This window comes from Ambystoma mexicanum, chromosome 4p (genome assembly GCF_040938575.1).
Source record: "Ambystoma mexicanum isolate Mex_15411 chromosome 4p, UKY_AmexF1_1, whole genome shotgun sequence".
NCBI classification, from domain to species: domain Eukaryota; kingdom Metazoa; phylum Chordata; class Amphibia; order Caudata; family Ambystomatidae; genus Ambystoma; species Ambystoma mexicanum.
This window is the reverse complement of record NC_090927.1, coordinates 623413379-623430762: the sequence shown is the minus strand read 5'-3', so window position 1 is coordinate 623430762 and position 17384 is coordinate 623413379.

Here is a 17384-nt window from a genome sequence, read left to right as displayed (position 1 = left end):
GCATTCTTCTTAATACATTTCGTATTAGTTTTACATTTTGAAAGAGGGGTCACACTGTTTTTCCTGATACCTGGTTCCATTTTGCTCAGTGACTGTATTAGCTGTTTTCTTTGACCTTTTCGTACAAAGTCTGTTAGAGGAGGATGGCTATTTTGCATGCTTTTAGTTTTATCTGCTCTATTTCTGCGTTGTTTTCAACAGAGTTGATTTTTGGTCAGCATTCTCTTGTATTGTTGGAGAAAAAAGGAAGGTGTGAGTTTGGACGTTGTGCAATGCATTTGTGTGCACTGTGTATGAGTGTTTGACTATGAGGGTAGGCACACATAGAGGGGTGTGTGATTGTGTAAAGGGCTGTTACTTTTTGTTGGGAACATTGTACTGGTATGTGTGTGTGTGTTTCTGTGTGAAAGGTTTGCTTCAGTGTGTATGACAGTGTACTGTGCCTGAAGAAGTAAAGATATTACGATGTTTTCACAAAACTAGTAGGTGTTACCATACTGGTGTTCAAATGACAATGCAAGAGTGGACCTGCTAAGGTGCAATGAGTAAGAGTGAAGCAACTGCTGTTGGGTTGGATATAATTTTCTAGACTACAATACACCAGCACTGCACTGTCTGAGTAACAGGCAGAACACTAACACAGTACTGCATTTACTTTGTTGGATGTGAAGAGTAGGTTTCTTCTGGGTTTTATCTTCCACTGGAGATGTCACTGGCTTTCAGGAGACTGTTCTTCACTGCAATTGCGAAAGAAGGAAGTTAGTGGGTATGTGTGTTAATGCCACTAGGAGAACACATTATTTAAGATTGTAGGATGATTCGTTTGCAGGAAGAGTTAGTGTATGTGTTCCATTGTGCAGCACTGCATAGGACATGGGAGCATCAGCATTGTTGCTATGGGGACAGTGGCGTATTGATAAGTGTGCCCTATGGGGCTGCACTTTTGCAAGTGTGTGAGTTGCTGTTGTACTACTTGCTTTAGAAATGGATTAGTGCAAGTCCTAGTAGGGTGAGAAAAAGGCTCAGAAAGATGTACAGATTAGAAAGAAGAATGTTACAGTGTGTCGAATTGTATTACCTATTATCCGCATAGATGCTTGCTACATGAGTGCAGAAATCCTTTCCTGTTTCATTTATTTATCCAAATTTACAGATAGCACTGTTTCCGATGTACACATGCAATTTTTTGCTTTTCTTCCAATGGTGCATTTTGTCAATTGTGCAATGTATGTACTTGTCATGCTTTCCCTGCATAATTTGATGTGTCCATGGTACCGGCAGGACCATGGCCAAGCTCAAAGTCTGCAAATCAACTTCAGAGATTTCTGGTCTGCAACACATGTGGAGGGGAGGGGTGTTTAAAACAAATGTCAGCAAGAAATAGGCTTAGTAATACCCCTATTATGCAAGACGAGCTGAGGAGAAGAATTCCAACATTGAGGCCCAATAGGCCCTCCTTGACCTCAATAGATAGAGGGGGGAAATAAGGGAGAAACGGAACCCCAACATATCACTCACAAGCAAGAGTTATTCCAGGTATCAGGAGACATTCCCCATAAGCCATCATGGTATAGGAAGGACTCACGATCATGGATCGACTACATAGTATTGTCAGATGGTTTACTTTGTGCTTCAGTGGCATTTAATGTGATAAGTAATACGTACAGTGACCATAAAACTCTGACCCTCTTTCTAGTCTCAGGGACAAAGAAACCAGAAACTCTGGTGTGTAGGAACCTTGTAATACATTTTTAAAAACCTGAATTAGTTGGAATTCAAGATCACTGGATAAAATGGGTGAATATTTAAGAGCTTATTGGGAGTCGACACCACTAACTGAAAAACTTAAATCCATGTCAGTAGAGAACTTCCCCCTGTTTGTGGAACATGGGGTTAATGTATGTGGTCCACAAAAATAGCCCTTAGTAGCAAATAGCCCCACACTCATGTGAAAGAAATAAAATGGCGAAAGCCCAGATGCGTAGAGAAGTTCAAGCCATAAAAGCAGGATTAGCAACAGACTGGGAAAAAAAGATCCTAAGTAAAAAGGTGAGGGAAAGTTATGAAAACTGGTCCATGGCAAACAGACATCTTCTTATGCAAAGAGAAGGGAATTGATGATGAAGGCAGTGAGGAGAATTCTGAGTAAGAAAAGTTTGGGTCTCCTGAACAGAATCCATGATATGACATCCCCTGAGACGACAAATCCAGCCAGAAGAGTTGTGGTGCAGACATCTAGAAAATCTTTATAAAAGTGATAATTAAAATGAATGTAAAATCACCTGTAATGGAAAATGGGATATTGATATCTCTTTACAGATTGTACGAGATGTTATCTCATCAGGTGTTAGGCAAGATTGTATGCAGTAACCCTGTGGAAGACAACACAAGTCTTGTCCTCTTGGTATTAGGTAACCCAACTATTGGTATAGGTCTGTACTATACAAGTTGTTAGTGTGAATGAACAGCCAGACTTATCTCAAGAAGGGTTAATGTGAGCTGTAGAGCTGTAGCATTGAAATCCACACATACAAGTATCCGAAAAAACACTTGCGCTCAAAGTGTTCTAGAAAAATAATTATTTATTTATTTAACGGTCAGTTTTTAATAAGCATTCTTCAAAAAGGGCAATGTGCAACAATAAAAATACACTTCGTACCACATTCTCAGAATCAAGATACACAAGTAGATACTCCTTACAGATGCTTCATACACACTTCCTACACCCTGCGGTAACTTCAATTACTAGGACAATATTGGCATGTATATATCATGTTTGTACTTGGTAGAATTCTGAGGTTGTGGGAAGAAAATGTTAAGGGAAGGAAAAACGTTAACAGGTTCTCAGAACATGTGAGCACTTTTAAATCTCCCAATGAAGTCTAGATAAAACCTTTCCTAGCAATATTAGTTAAAAACCAATGGTTCACCTACGAGGGACAGTTAGAATCAAAGTCAATGGGTCAGAACATTCTGCAGGGTGCCGGGACAGCCAAAAACAATTTGGAACAAAGTTTATGGAGCTGAGGCACTTCTTAGATAGCAAACAAGTGTTGCACAAAGTTACAGAGTTGTAGAAAATCACTGTCGGGCCACAAGCTGTTACACTTGTGAAAAGTTAGCGCTCAAATAACTTTAGAAAGGCAGCTACTGCAAATCTCAACTGTGACAAGCGAGCTACAGACAAAGCGGTAAGTACCACATAGTCAGAGCAGTACTGCAACAGGCTTCTATCCTGGTTGCAGACTTGCATATTCTGGTTTTCTGGGCCTCAGTCATGGGGAAAAGAGGGAGGACATTTGGAGGACAACTGGACAGCAGTCCGGAGGTCGGCTGCAGCTAAGGGCTCTTTTCAATTCAGTGGCACTTCGCAGTTTCAGCTACTGGCAAATAACACCATTGCAGATCTTGGACAATGGATGGGCTTCCTTCACTCCTTGAGTCCAGCACTCTGGTAAGGTGACTCGACCTTGGGTCACCTTACTTCAAGGGGGTTCCTCAGGATCTTCCTGGAGCTTTGGTCCGGCTTAAAGATCTTGCACTCGACTACAGATTTCTCGACCCCTGGCACTCGGTTACAGCAGCAGCAAATAAGTACAGCCAGTTGGGGAAGGTCTTTCAGCAAAGTTTGTGTTGGGGTTAGTTGGTCGCACCAACCCAAGGGAAGATCGTCCTCCCCGGAGCTTCTCTAGTCAATTCAGAAAAGTATTTTCAGCACAGCCAATCAGGCTCACAGTGCATTCAGGCCATTCACTTCCACCCAGAAACCCATAACAATGAATGTGGATTGGGGCAAGCACCCAGCCTTTCAGCACACTAAACTGCATTCATGTCAGTTTCGGGCAGGGCTGTCTCATTCTTTGTGCCAGACACACAACTACCAGACACCCATAACATGGAATGCATATTAGTCACACACTCCATTCACCCAGGTCCCACCCCAAGGGTGTACACAAAGCATACACTCACTGGGAAGGCTCCAGCCAGTCTGGCCTGGACTTCCCCACAATACCATATATGGTTCTTCCACCCAACAGCCAGTCAGGGGAAGGGACATAGTCAGGGCTTCCCAGGACATTAGGAAAACAAGGTAACAGGTAATAGAAACCAACAGGCCACAGGGGCCATCTTGTCTCCTGTCAGGAATCCACTGATTCCTATGGCAGGGCCTGGGCATTCCAAAATGGAGGATACTCAGAACAAATGTCAAATTCAGCATGGAGCTGCCACCAGCTAATACCCTGCTCTGTGGGCTACACACAGGTGACCCAAAACATACACTAGGGGTACAGGGTTGTACCCCTACCCATGGGTGCCATAGGGTATCCCAACGGTCTCTGTTCACCACAACCAAAAAGAGGGAAAGCCGCACTGCCAGGAGTCTCAGATGGACTCCTGTTAGAAAACAATAACGAACACACATGATAAGGGAGTACAGGACATCGACATGGAGGCCCTGTCCCTGCAATGCATTTCCAGCATCACATCCAGCGCCTTACATACACACATAATCATGTTGATTGTGTTAGGCACTGTAGTGCGTAGGGGTCAGGAATGGTATCTTTTAATGGGACATCTATTATAGATGTCCAGTAAAAAACAGCATGCCTGCCCTCTGTGCCTCCCAGCGCCAATTGCAAACTGTTTGGCTTTTAACCAATTTATTTTTAAAGTATGCTCCAAAATGCAACATTTGAACCCATTATTTAAAAAGAATTCCTCGAGGGAAAACCCCCCGAACTCCTCTTGATTGGTTTGGGCTCCCTCGCTATGATCGGTCGCTATGGCATATCTGTGGGAAATATTTATGCCCCTCCACTTAAAAAATTCTCCTGCCGCCACTGAGCCTGGGACTGTGCATAGAGCAGAGTGGGGGAGCCCAGGATCTGTGGTGCGAACAGAATGGGGAGAGCAAAGGGTCTGTGGTCAGGTGGGGAGTACCCAAGGACTGGGTAGGAGTGGGATGAAGGAGCCCAGAGACTGTGATGGGAGCAGGTGGGGGAGCCCAGGGACTATACAGGGAGTAGGGTATGGTGACAAAAAGTGATAGTTCATAGCCATTTGGATTTACTGTCCTTTTGTAATTTTTGAGGAGGTCCGGCCTGCCCACATTTTGCTCGGGTGGTTGGGGCAGGCCTAAAATGTTTGAAGACCACTGCTCTAAGCCCATGACAAACATAACTGCCCCCAAATAATATATATCTTTTAAAAGTGCATAATAAAAATTGACCAGGAGCTACGAAATATGTTACAATTTTGGTGAGAATCCCAAAAAAGGATGTTTGTCTTGAATCACTTTTATTTGTGTAAGGAATTGTGAAGTAGTTTCAGCACGGGGCTAGCCAATTGCCAAACTTTTTTATCACGTGATCCACTTGACCAATAAAAAACACTATATTTCCAAACCCCTTTTGATAAAGGCAAACTTTTCACAGATATAACTGAATTGCAGATTGACTTAACCACTCTGAGAGTTTATTGATTACTTTTTAGAATGTATACTCTTGTGTTACCACGCACAATCATTTGAATGCCAAATTGAATAAACATTATATACATTGACTTAAATATTTACCTACTATACAAAGAACCTCTGATTTCATATCCTGAAAAACGGTTGTAGTGTCAAACGATCATGTAAAGAAATATGTTTACACCCACACCAAAATTGTGCGTGACACATTTATAAGCTTGCAGGATTGTGGGGTAGGGTGGGCACCGCTAAGTCTTTTAGGTAGTTCACCAATTCAGTTATTTCTCACACTTTGTATGGGAGCTCACCCTTTAGCCTAGGCACAAGGTTATAGCATAATCCAAAAGAGTAGGAATGAACAGCTTCCGTTCCTGGATGAGCTCAATCACAAGACCCTTTCCGGTCAACTTATCATTTCCAATTGTAAACGCTGGATATTCAGAGCCCCACCCCAAACATACGATGTCCAAAAGCATTTGATAGAATGACAGTGGATGGACATAAACCATAACACACAACGACTCAGGAACATGCCGCACATCTCAAAAACAGCAGACGGAGCTAAGCAAAGCAAAACAGAATTGCAGCTGCTCTCCCAAGGCAATGCTCGTTGAAGATTCTGTGCGTCACTGGCAGCCACATCTTTTAAAAGAAAACAAGCGATAGCCCCTATCTCGCGCGCGCTGCCATTTCCCTACATTCCCCAGGGCAGGGCACCTGGACAGACAGTCCTGGAGAGCTCTGTCTTGGGGAATGATTTGAGGGACTGGCTGGCGCTGCAAATAATGCACGATTCAAGAAAAAAATGATTTTGTTCAGTTAAGTAACTTGACTTGCAGGCTTTAAGTTAAGTTACTTGACTGAACAAAATCATGCATTTCATCAACAGTAGCAGTGAGTGACCATCAGAGACCAGAGGAGACCTGATTTGAAATTTCTCAGAACGTGAAAAGGTTGCAAGGTGTGCCGGAGTGCATGTGCTGCACCCCGTGATGACCCTTGCAGTGTGCACGCAATGCCCCTGTTGTGCTCCCTGCAGTGTGCATGTGGAGGGCTGTGGTGCCATGGGTCCCATTCTGTGTGCAAGGTGCATATGTTATGTGCTGGGTCTTATGTAGCGCTCTTTTTGTCATTTGCATGGCCACCTCTTGGTGCTTTATGATGTGCTCGGTGGTGCGATAAGGGAACCCCACGTGGCCTTTGGACGGGTGGAGTGAAGTGACTCTCGCCACAGCCACGCGGACTGGAGGACATGTCATGGGTACACAACCTTTGGAGTGTTGTGGTGACGTGCACGGATGATGCCACCTGAGACAGTCTGGGCTTAGACGAGCCACTTGCAGACACCGGCCGGAGTCTGACCTGGTGCCGGGGTCGGGCTGGGGAATAACATTATCTCGAGCACCTTGAACAAGTGGCCCACAGTTGCAAGTGGCAATTCATTGCTTTTGTGATGGACTGTTTGAGTAGTACCCAAGGGCGAGGCTTTTGATAAAATGTGATGCAATTTAAACAAAATGTATTCAACAACACTGTTCAAAACTACTAGCTGCAGAGCAAAGTAACTTGTCAAACCGGTCCACATTGGCCAAAAGAGTGGCCCACTTTGATTAAGAAAACGGGCCCAAACTAGCATTTTGTTGTGTTTTTGGTTCGGGCATTGCCTTATTGCCCTACCAGCAGAGACAGGCCGGGGTAGGTCCTGCTGCATCGACGCTCGGCTGGGCTCTCCCTCACAGAGGTGCTGAACCCACACCAGCCGAGCATGAATGTGCCTACCCAGTCTGGCCTAGACGGTTCTACGGCCCAATAACAGGGCTCTGGGGAATGATTTCAGGCAGCCACTGCAAGTTAACTTTACTTACATGGACAATCTCGAGTCGAGACTCGAGATACATATCATCAACGTGCAGTGTGTCTCGCTAGTCGCTTTTCACCTGACAATCGATCGATCTTGTGACTTGCAATGCCAGGCCTCATGCAGCCCGGACCAGCTGCCTGCCTGCTAATGTGTGCACTGTGCGCGCAGGCGCAGCCTGGGCTGCAGGCAGGGCACGTGCGCTTCCAATCTGGTGCCCAGCCCAGGAGGCCCTGCGCAGGCGCGGGCCCAGCCCAGATGCTGGGGAAAAAAAATGACGGTGCCTCTGCCTCGGTCAGTGGTGGCAGCCAATTCAAGGCAAACCACCCAGACGGAGCCGAGGAAAATCACGCGATGTGTTTATGCTAATACATGTGTATCCTTCCGCTCAAAAAGAGGCCCTACAGGCCAGAGGCCTACCGGGGGATGTCCCGGTGTCCCGGTGGGGCAGTCCAGCCCTGAACACGCTTCCCTCTTACTCTACAGCAGAGTGGGAATACACTCTGGATGATAAAAGGCGACCAGCAGTGTTAATAGCCCTGATGATGGACCGATGTCCGAAATGCATTGGCTGATATTATGTGACACTGACGAGTCAGGAATAAATAACGATATTTGAAAAACTACACAAGGAATCGTGAACTTATGATTTAAAAGCAAATTTAATATATGAAAGCGAGTTAATTGATTTGAATATTGTTTGGAACCCCGGGAAAGGGCCTTGTGATTGAGCTTATCCAGGAACGGAAGCTGTTTGTTCCTACTCTTTTGGATTACATTTATAAGCTTGAACATATAATTTTAAACAAACCCCCGTGAAGTTTCAGAATTAGTTTTTTGCGCCATCCATTTGTCACTAAATCAACGCGGATATAACCGCATCTATTGAGAAAAGTGAACTTTCCTTCCTTTCAACAGAAAAGCGATGCAGTATTCAGACGTTTTTACTTCATAAGACAACGCTGACTTCATTATCTGTAGGAGGGAGATGGAAGCAGGAAAACTGGACCCCGGCCAGGAAGCCAACTTTTGCACGCTGTACTTTTATTTTGTTTGCCAATAAGCGCACTTCAAATGTCTGAACACAGCTGGTACAATGAGCAGCAATTTCAGAAATGCACACATGGTGAAATGTTGTTTGGAAGTGAGCCCAAAATAAACCTGCCAGCCAATCATCAGGATTACAGTATATCTACTAAAGAAAACACTGTTTTCACATAGAACGTAGCATGCTAACTTCTATGAAGACAATATTCAGTTCTTAAAAAAGATATACATTCAGACAAATACGTTCAGCTCTAGTAACGAATGCAAGCAAAAAACCTGCGTCTTTGTTTCGAAATGGTATTAAGAAAATGGCAATTTCAACATTTAATTCATGTCTATATTTCTGAAACAAAACCTGCATGCAGAGTATCAGACTTCCATGTACGACCATTCCTCTAATGTGAAGGAAAGAGGTAGCCTCTGAAAACTTGTTGTGACATCAAACTAGTTGTCAGGAAGAAATCGTATCAAAGTCGAAAAAAGTAGAGCTTCCATACCTCACAGCTATTCACAAACAGATGAGCCAAGTGCTCCATAAAGCAGGTAGCTTGGCCGAACTCAAGGGTATTGGACAGTATTCGAATCATGATGCACAATGGAAGATAAAGAATGTAAGTTTTAGATAAAGTAGTTGATCAAAACAGCAAAAGTGCATTAACTGGAAAACACTAAATATTGAAGTGAAAATAGGGGCAAGTGTACTGTTCCGAAGTTAATGTCAAGTGAAAGGACTTTGAGCTGTGATCTGGGTCCTGCCCGTCACTGATTGAATTGTTAACCTTCCTGGGAAATTATACACCAAGTGTAATGCGTATATGGCTCTCAGTGTCTGACCTTGATTTTTACATGGTGCATAGTGGAGACTGTAGGATCCTATTTCATGGTGATGTCACTCTCTATGGTGTTGAGATCCAGATGCATGCTAGTGTTAGCGCCCACAAGATGATGCTAGCCTCCAGTGGTGGCTCATTCATTGGAGGGAATTGGAGCTCTGCGGTTTCACACTTGAGTCTGTCAGTCACTATGAGGTTATGTTATTGCTCAACCAAAGGGTTTAACTGGGCTGATGGAGACCTCTGGTGATGAAACCAACAGCCTGGGATTTCGAAATTGCAAACAACCTATCCGTCTGCAGATATTAGGAGGTGTGGTAGGAGACAAGATGCCCCTCATCAGGAAGGGATGAAGTGGAGGAGTGTATGAGGCAGTCTCTGCAGAGCAGCACAGTGTGGTCATTGGTGCAGCTACTGAGATCATAAGAGACAAAGGGGGTCATTACGAGTTTGGAGGCAGCCATGGCGCTATTAGCGCCATGGCTGCCTCCAAACCCAGGTCCGGTTCTGGTCTGACTGAATGGGACTTACCGGGTCATTCCGACCTTGGAGGACCCGGTAAGTCCCCATTCAGTAAACCATTCCCCATTCCCATTTGAGCCCCCATAGGGCCCAATGGGAATGCGGAAGGTGCTAATAATGGGCCCGCAAATTGCGGGCCCGTTATTAGCTCCAAGGTCCCTTAATGGGACCCGCAGAGAACAGCTGGTCAGACCAGTCGTTCCTGCTGGGACCCGCTAAGGGACCTCGGAATAGGGCTGTAAGGGTTTACCGGCACCGCATCCTTACCGGTACCCGTAAACCTTTAACGCCCAACTCGGAATGACCCCAAAAGTGTGTCAGTCAACTTAAAAACATGTTTTAGTTGTGGACTTGTTTGTAAAAGGGTCTGGTGCGGATATCTGTGTGCAATTGTGGTTCAGGTGTGTTTGGCTGTGTGTGTCTCTGTGGGTGCTTGTGAGCCTATGTGTGTGTATGACTACAAGTATGGTGTGTGTGGGTGGGCAACACGCTGGTCTTGGAAGCAAGACCACGCAGAGCAACAGATGTTTGAATCCCAGATCCATGCTTAGAAACCAATCTCAGGTACCGTATTATGTTTGTGTAGGTACTCTTCAAAGACAGGCACCAACTCTGATTTGAATATAGATTCTTTTTATTTAGAATTAGTTCAAATAGAAATTCCTTCCACCCTTGTGGACTTGTTTGTAAAAGGGTCTGGTGCGGATATCTGTGTGCAATTGTGGTTCAGGTGTGTTTGGCTGTGTGTGTCTCTGTGGGTGCTTGTGAGCCTATGTGTGTGTATGACTACAAGTATGGTGTGTGTGGGTGGGCAACACGCTGGTCTTGGAAGCAAGACCACGCAGAGCAACAGATGTTTGAATCCCAGATCCATGCTTAGAAACCAATCTCAGGTACCGTATTATGTTTGTGTAGGTACTCTTCAAAGACAGGCACCAACTCTGATTTGAATATAGATTCTTTTTATTTAGAATTAGTTCAAATAGAAATTCCTTCCACCCTTGTGGGCTTGCCCTTGTGATAACACGTGTTTCGGCTCAAGTGCCTTTTTCAAATCTGGCCATTGTTAAGTATCTGATTCAATTAATCACCATTAAACTATTAAGTGTGACAGAGATCAAGGGTTGGTAGTGGGGAGGAATTTGAGGGTTTCAGTAAAAAGCAAACAAAATAATAAATAATACATATGTAAATAAATAAATAAGCAAAGAAAAGCAAGAGAGAGAACATGAGAATATACACATACAGTAATATTTGTGTCTAATATGTATCAAACATCTTGTATACATCTATCATACTGATATATGTTCATACTGTTAGCCATTTGCTCATTTTAGTTTCCAAAAAATGGTACACAATTCAAATAATTTGCATATGTTATGATAGAATAACATCTTACCATCCTTGCAGTCACTTCACATGAAATGCGACTCATGTTATTGGGAGGGGCAGGGAAAGTTCGGGGGCGGAAGGAGAAGGGGGCAGTGCAATACATAGGATCAACATTAAGAATAAATAAAATAAATAAAACAATAGGTAAAAGTGTGTTCAGCTTGTGGCAAGCGCACGGGTAAGTGCAGACATCAGTATCAAGGGCTGGGGGGGTTGTATGGATACAGAAGCAACCCCCAAGAGCAGCGGTTGCCCGGGAGGCAGTGCAGGTGTGCAGCTGGTGGGGGAGGAGACTTGGGCCCAAGATCAGAGGGTAGCCAGGTGGCCAGTGCAGTTTCAGTCAGGAGTTCAGCAGGGGAGAGGAGGAGGGAAAACAGAAGCAAAGAGGAAGGTCTTGAGGTGCTTCCAGAACCAGAGATGGTTCTCCTCAAGTTTCAGGGAGGCAGGGCGGCAGGGAGGCTGTTCCAGAGAGATGTCCCAGCCGAAGAAAGAGATCTATCACCAACTTGTTGCTTGGAGAAGAGACTGACCCTCAGGGAGTTGGAGGCGGATGAGCGAAGCAAGATATTTAGGAAGAGAGAGTTGGAGGTATTAATGCTCCAGGCCCCTGAAGGCCTTGTGGACAATGCAGAGGGTGTTGAACTTAATCCTTGCAGCAATTGGGAACCAGTGCAGAGATTTCAGTCCTGGAGAGATAAAATGCCTGGACTTGAGGCCAAGGACAAGTCTCGCAGTCCTTTTCTGGATGAGTTGTAGAGGGCAGAGAGTAGAAGCAGGCAGATTTAGAAGGAGGATGTTGCAGTAGTCCAGCCTAGAGAGAACCAGAGCTCTGAAGACAGTGAGGCGGTGCAGCTGGTAATGTGACTTCAGAGATTCGAGGAGAGAAGGAGAAGGAGAGCGTGGAGTCAAAGATGACCCCGAGGTTCTTAGCCTCACAGGTTGGAGAAGGAAGAGGGCCAAGAGTGGCCAGCCAGAGTGTGACAGGAGAGGAGGGATCAGGTGTGCCCATGAGGAGAATCTCAGTCTTACTTTCAATAAGGCAGAGATCATTGGCAGCACACCATAATTGAATAGCGGACAGACAGTCAGAGATGAGAGAAGGAGAAGAGGTGGCCGAAGGGAGCCTGAAAATGAGCTGAGTGTTGCCCGCATAGCACTGAAAGTTGGGACAGAGAGAGGCAATGCGGTGGGCAAGAAGTGCCAAATATTGGTTGAACAGCCAGGGAGAGAGGGTAGACCCCTGGTGCACACCACAGGTAGAGATAGAGATAGAGGAGAGGAAGGACCCAAGTTTGATCTGGGAGGGTCGATCGTAGAGGAAAGAGGTCAGCCAAGCTAGGGCCTGATCAGTGATACCCAGGTTATCCCGGAGACAGTTGAGCAGGATGGCATGGGTGACCGTGTCAAAGGCAGAAAAGAGATCAAGTAAGATGAGGACACAGGAGGTATTGGAGCCAAGGGTGGAGAGCAGGTCTTCGTGGATGTTCAGGAGAGCATTTTCTGTGCTTCTTGGAAGCTCTGAATCCAGACTGATGGTCATGGAGACAACCAACAGATTCAGTGTGGAGATTAAGCTACGAGATGGCCAGCTTTTCCAGGGGTTTGCCCACGAAAGGAGTGATGGAGATTGGATGCTAGCTATCCGGGCAGGAGGGGTTGGCGGAGGGTTTCTTAAGAAGATGGTGCACAAGGGAGGGCTTCAGGGGTGAAGGGAAGACTCCAGTGGCGGAGTGGTTGCAGAAGTCAGCCAAAACAGGAACCAAGGTGTCAATGTGGACCTTAATGTTTTTAGAGGAACAGGGGAGAACCTGTTTTGACAAGACTTTCATAGATCAGACTTGTCTAGAAACCTCGTCTGGGGAGAACAGGGAAAAGGCAAAGACGGGGGAGGAGAGGTGGCCAGAGAAGGGCCAGAAGGGGAGAGGGGAGTAGAGGGAGGAGGAGGAGAGGAAGAGAGAGAGGACAGGATGCCCTGAGTTTTAGAGATGAAATGAGAAGCCAGGGCCGTGCAGAGGGCGTGGGAGGGGACAAGAGAGGTAGAGACTGCAGCAGGATTGGCCAGCTCCTTGCAGATTTTAAAGAGTTCTGCCGAGTTGTTGGATTCCACAGAGACACAGGCTTGGATTGGGGCTCCCTTCTCGGTGTGGACAGAGAGTCGGTATTGCCTTTGGGGCAGGCAGCAGGCCAGTTTGTCAGAGGATGCACAGGAAGCACGCCATTTCCTCTCAGCCACCCTGCACTTGCGTTTAAGGGTGACCAGGTCTGAGTCATACAAGGAGTTGCACTTAGCTTTGGGCCTCAAGCGCATCCTCATGACAGAGGAAAGAACATCAAGAGTATCAGATATAGCAGAGTGAAGCAAAGAAAGGGCTGTGTCAGGGTGTGAGTCAGCCGAAGGAGGAAGGGGGTGAGAAAGTGGTGGCGAAAGCCTCAACTGACACACGCTTCATGGGTCGGATAACCGAGAAGGTAGGTGGCAGTGATTGAGTTGGCTTGGGCTGAGGGGTGGAGAGAGTGAGCTGGGAGGAAAGGAGAACGTGATCACTCCAGGAAAGAAGAGCGATCATATACCTTTTAATGACTTTGTTAGGAACAAGTCTTGCCTTGCTAAGCTTGCTTGCGCTTCCCGTGGAAAGCAGAATACATTTCTTTCCCCCATTCGTTCTACTTTAGTTACGCGCTACACAATCCACTATCAAAACTATTTCAAATGAGGCGCATAACTGTTCTCATTTATAGTAAGCCAATCGCTTTTACATGTTTAATGGTGATTAATTGAATCAGATACTCAACAATGGCCAGATTTGAAAAAGGCACTTGAGCCGAAACACGTTTTATCACAAGGGCACTCCAACAAGGGTGGAAGGAATTTCTGTTTGAACTCATTATAAATAAAAAGAAGGTATTTTCAAATCAGACTTGTCACCTGTCTTTGAAGAGTACATACCCAAACATTTTACTTATCAGAGTTGTTTTTTTTCTCTGCTTTTCTCTAAAGACGCGACATAGAAGTTAGATACGCAAGGAACTAAGTCGCCGGGCATATTAGACTGGTATAAAGAAAAAAAAAAGACACTAACAGGTACTGTGTTAGGCACGTTATAAAAAGCAATTAAATACATACATTTATTAATTCAATTCTGTGTGTTTATGTTTGTATGCATACAGAGGAACAGGGCTAGACAGATTTATTTATTTATGGGCACCAGTACAACATGCATGTAATTTAAAATAGGATGCTGACATATAATTGGGGTACCAGCCTCATGATAATGCTTTAAAGTGGCAATGAGGACATATATACATAGGGTACCATTGTCATGAGCATGATACAAAGTGGCAAAGATAGAATAGATGGGGTCATCAGCATCATAAAAGTGATTCAAAGTGGCCAGTAACATATTGGTGAATGCCACCTCATGGTCATCATTTGGAGTGGTGATGCTGAAATATATTGGGGTCACCAGCATCATGATCATGATTTAGAATAATGATACTGACATATAATAGGGTTGTTAACATTATTTAAAGTGCCAATGTCAGCACCATAAACGTTTTACGGTGGCAATGATGACATTTATTGGCAACACCAATATCATGAAAGTGATTTATATTGCCAATGATTACATATACTGTGGATACCAACATCAGGAAATCATTTCTGCAGTTGAATTGATAAAATAGTGTGCACAACAGTATCATGAAAGTGTTTGAAAAGTTGCAATGATGACATATAGTGGAGAAACCAACAACATGAGCATGATTTTTTCATTTTTTTTATTACGCATTTAGTTTTTATTCAATCAAGAACAAACTTTTGCGCATGAACATGATTGAATGTGGCCATGATGACATACTGTTTGCCACTGAATCATGAAAGCCTTTGACAATGGCATTGATGGCATATCGTGGACACCTGCATGATGAAATTGCAGGAGTGCTCAAGTATATTGTGGGAACAGGTATCACATTTGCTTTACAGTGGCAGTGTTGACATATATTGTGCACAGAGACATCATGGAAATGTCCTTTACTACACTCAGTCACTTGTTCATATTTGTGGAAAGTATTTACACTCCTCCACTGAAAAATGTCAACATAAACCAATGGTAGGCTCCAGGGAATTTTGTCTATGAGGCTCTCTGGCCAACCAATACATGTCTGAAACTCCTTTTGGGGCAAAAGTGGTTCTTATTGGGCTACTCTGAAAGCTGTTAACAATGGTCTGTGCATTTCATAGCTTCTGGATGTTTCATACTTTCCCCTCTCCGGTTGCTTTTATCTTTCATGGTCCTTGTCTCCTCCATGATTATTTCTTCACTACGTGTTGCCTACTGTCTGTCAGAGTTTTCTAAAGTGTGGTGCTTGTCACGAATTTCCATCCTAGAACATCCCGCAATCTTCAGCAGGCATTCCCTTGTGATATTTGTCTTGAATGCCGAACCATGGCTTCAAAAGAAGGCCAACTTTACCTGCAACCCACCGAGAAGACTAAAGGGTAAGAGTTGTTAATTCCAGTAATAATCAGAAAAAGAGAAAAAAAAGTGATCGATGAAAGACTTTGGATTCATCAAAATCACTGGCGTTGCTCTGGGAAACGTCTGCTCCATTACTGCTTCACCTAGTCTGTGCCTTGAAAGAAGGGGACCGGCCATATGCAAATAAGTCTTGGCCCTGCCACCAATGGAAGTATATCAGCCTATGTTGCTTGGTCACATTAACTCTGCACAGAAACACATATGCAATTCCAAATATATTACACAGTGGTTTATACTGAGTTAATGTATGGGTGTAATTGAATTTGTAATCCTCTTTATGTCTTAAAATTGTGTACCAACAAAATGGACCTCATTAGGAGTATGGCGCAGAGTGGTAAAATTGGCAGTAACTGTCCAATACCTGTTTCCTATCCTCATTTGACTCTTCAGAGGTGGTGTGGGAGGTTGGTTCCTTAGGTCCTTTAGCCTTGTTCTTTTTCTTTTTCTTGGAAGTCTTGTGTTCTTGGTAGAGGTAAGGTCTGTCAGGAGGAGTAGCCACTATGCCTCTCTGCTGGATTTAGCCAAGGCAAGAGACTCACTCCCTGGAACACCGGAAGGGGGGGAAAAGCCTCCAGGCACATGTAGAAGGTAGGATGTGTTTCGATGGAACACTCAAATATGGACCGATAACCAAAGCAGTGGTCCGTAATATTATGTAGGAAACAGACAGTGTCAACAGAGTCTAAGAAGGACAGTTTGGCTGGTCAGTATTAAGAGGGGCAGAACTGCAGAAATGATTCTCAAAATAGGAAATGCTGAATGGGTGAACAGGTTCACGAGGAAGCAGGGACAGAACAAGAGACTGCTGGTAGGTAACAGCACACATAGCAAAATACCAGGAGCAGAAGTAGGAAGCACCAATAAGAGGGGATACAAGGGCAAGAAAGTGCTCAGAGAGTGAAGAGGAAAGACAGGGAAAACAGTGGCGTACCCAAAAGGAGAATGCGGGTTGCAATGCGCCGCCGATGCCGTGCAGTGAGATGAAATACAGTTGGCGGCTGCAATCTTGTAAAAGAACTAGAGCAGGCAAGGAAGTTCCTGAAAAGCGTGGCGGCACATTAATGGTGGCAGGTTCCTCTCCTCCACCGTTGCCAGAACGCAGCAGCCATAACAGTATGCCCCATCTTATACCTGGATGTACCAGTTTTTCTGGATTGAAGTCGATGGAATTGCTGGATAAGACAAGGTGATATTCGTACTTGGTTCCCAGGAGTCTTCGGATTGCGGATATCCCTTGCAGCTCAACACATACTGTAGAGAACCTCTGTGATAACGAGAATCACAAATTTGAGAAACTTCATATTCCTCAGCTCCTGGAACTGTGCAGGTACCGTCAGTCTTCTTCTGTTGGAATGGGGGTCTGGAATCCAAGTACATAACAGTGTAGCATGAACCACTGCATGTAACCTGTCCAAAGACTTTGGCAATTGAAAACGAAAGGCCACTGGGTTGATCTTAGTTCTTATATTGTTTGGGCCTATGAATCGAGGTGATAGCTTAGAGGGGTGAATCCATCTAGATAGGTGTTTGGTGGATAGCCAAACTCTAGATCCAACCTTCCATTTTCGGGTAATTAGTGTATGTTTGTCTGCTTGTAACTTTGTTCTCCTCTTACTGTCTTTTAGACATTGTTGACTAGATTTGTGAGCATTGGAGATGGTGTACAAAATGTGGTCTATAGATGGAATCTTGGTACAAGGATAAACACTGATGGGTAAAGA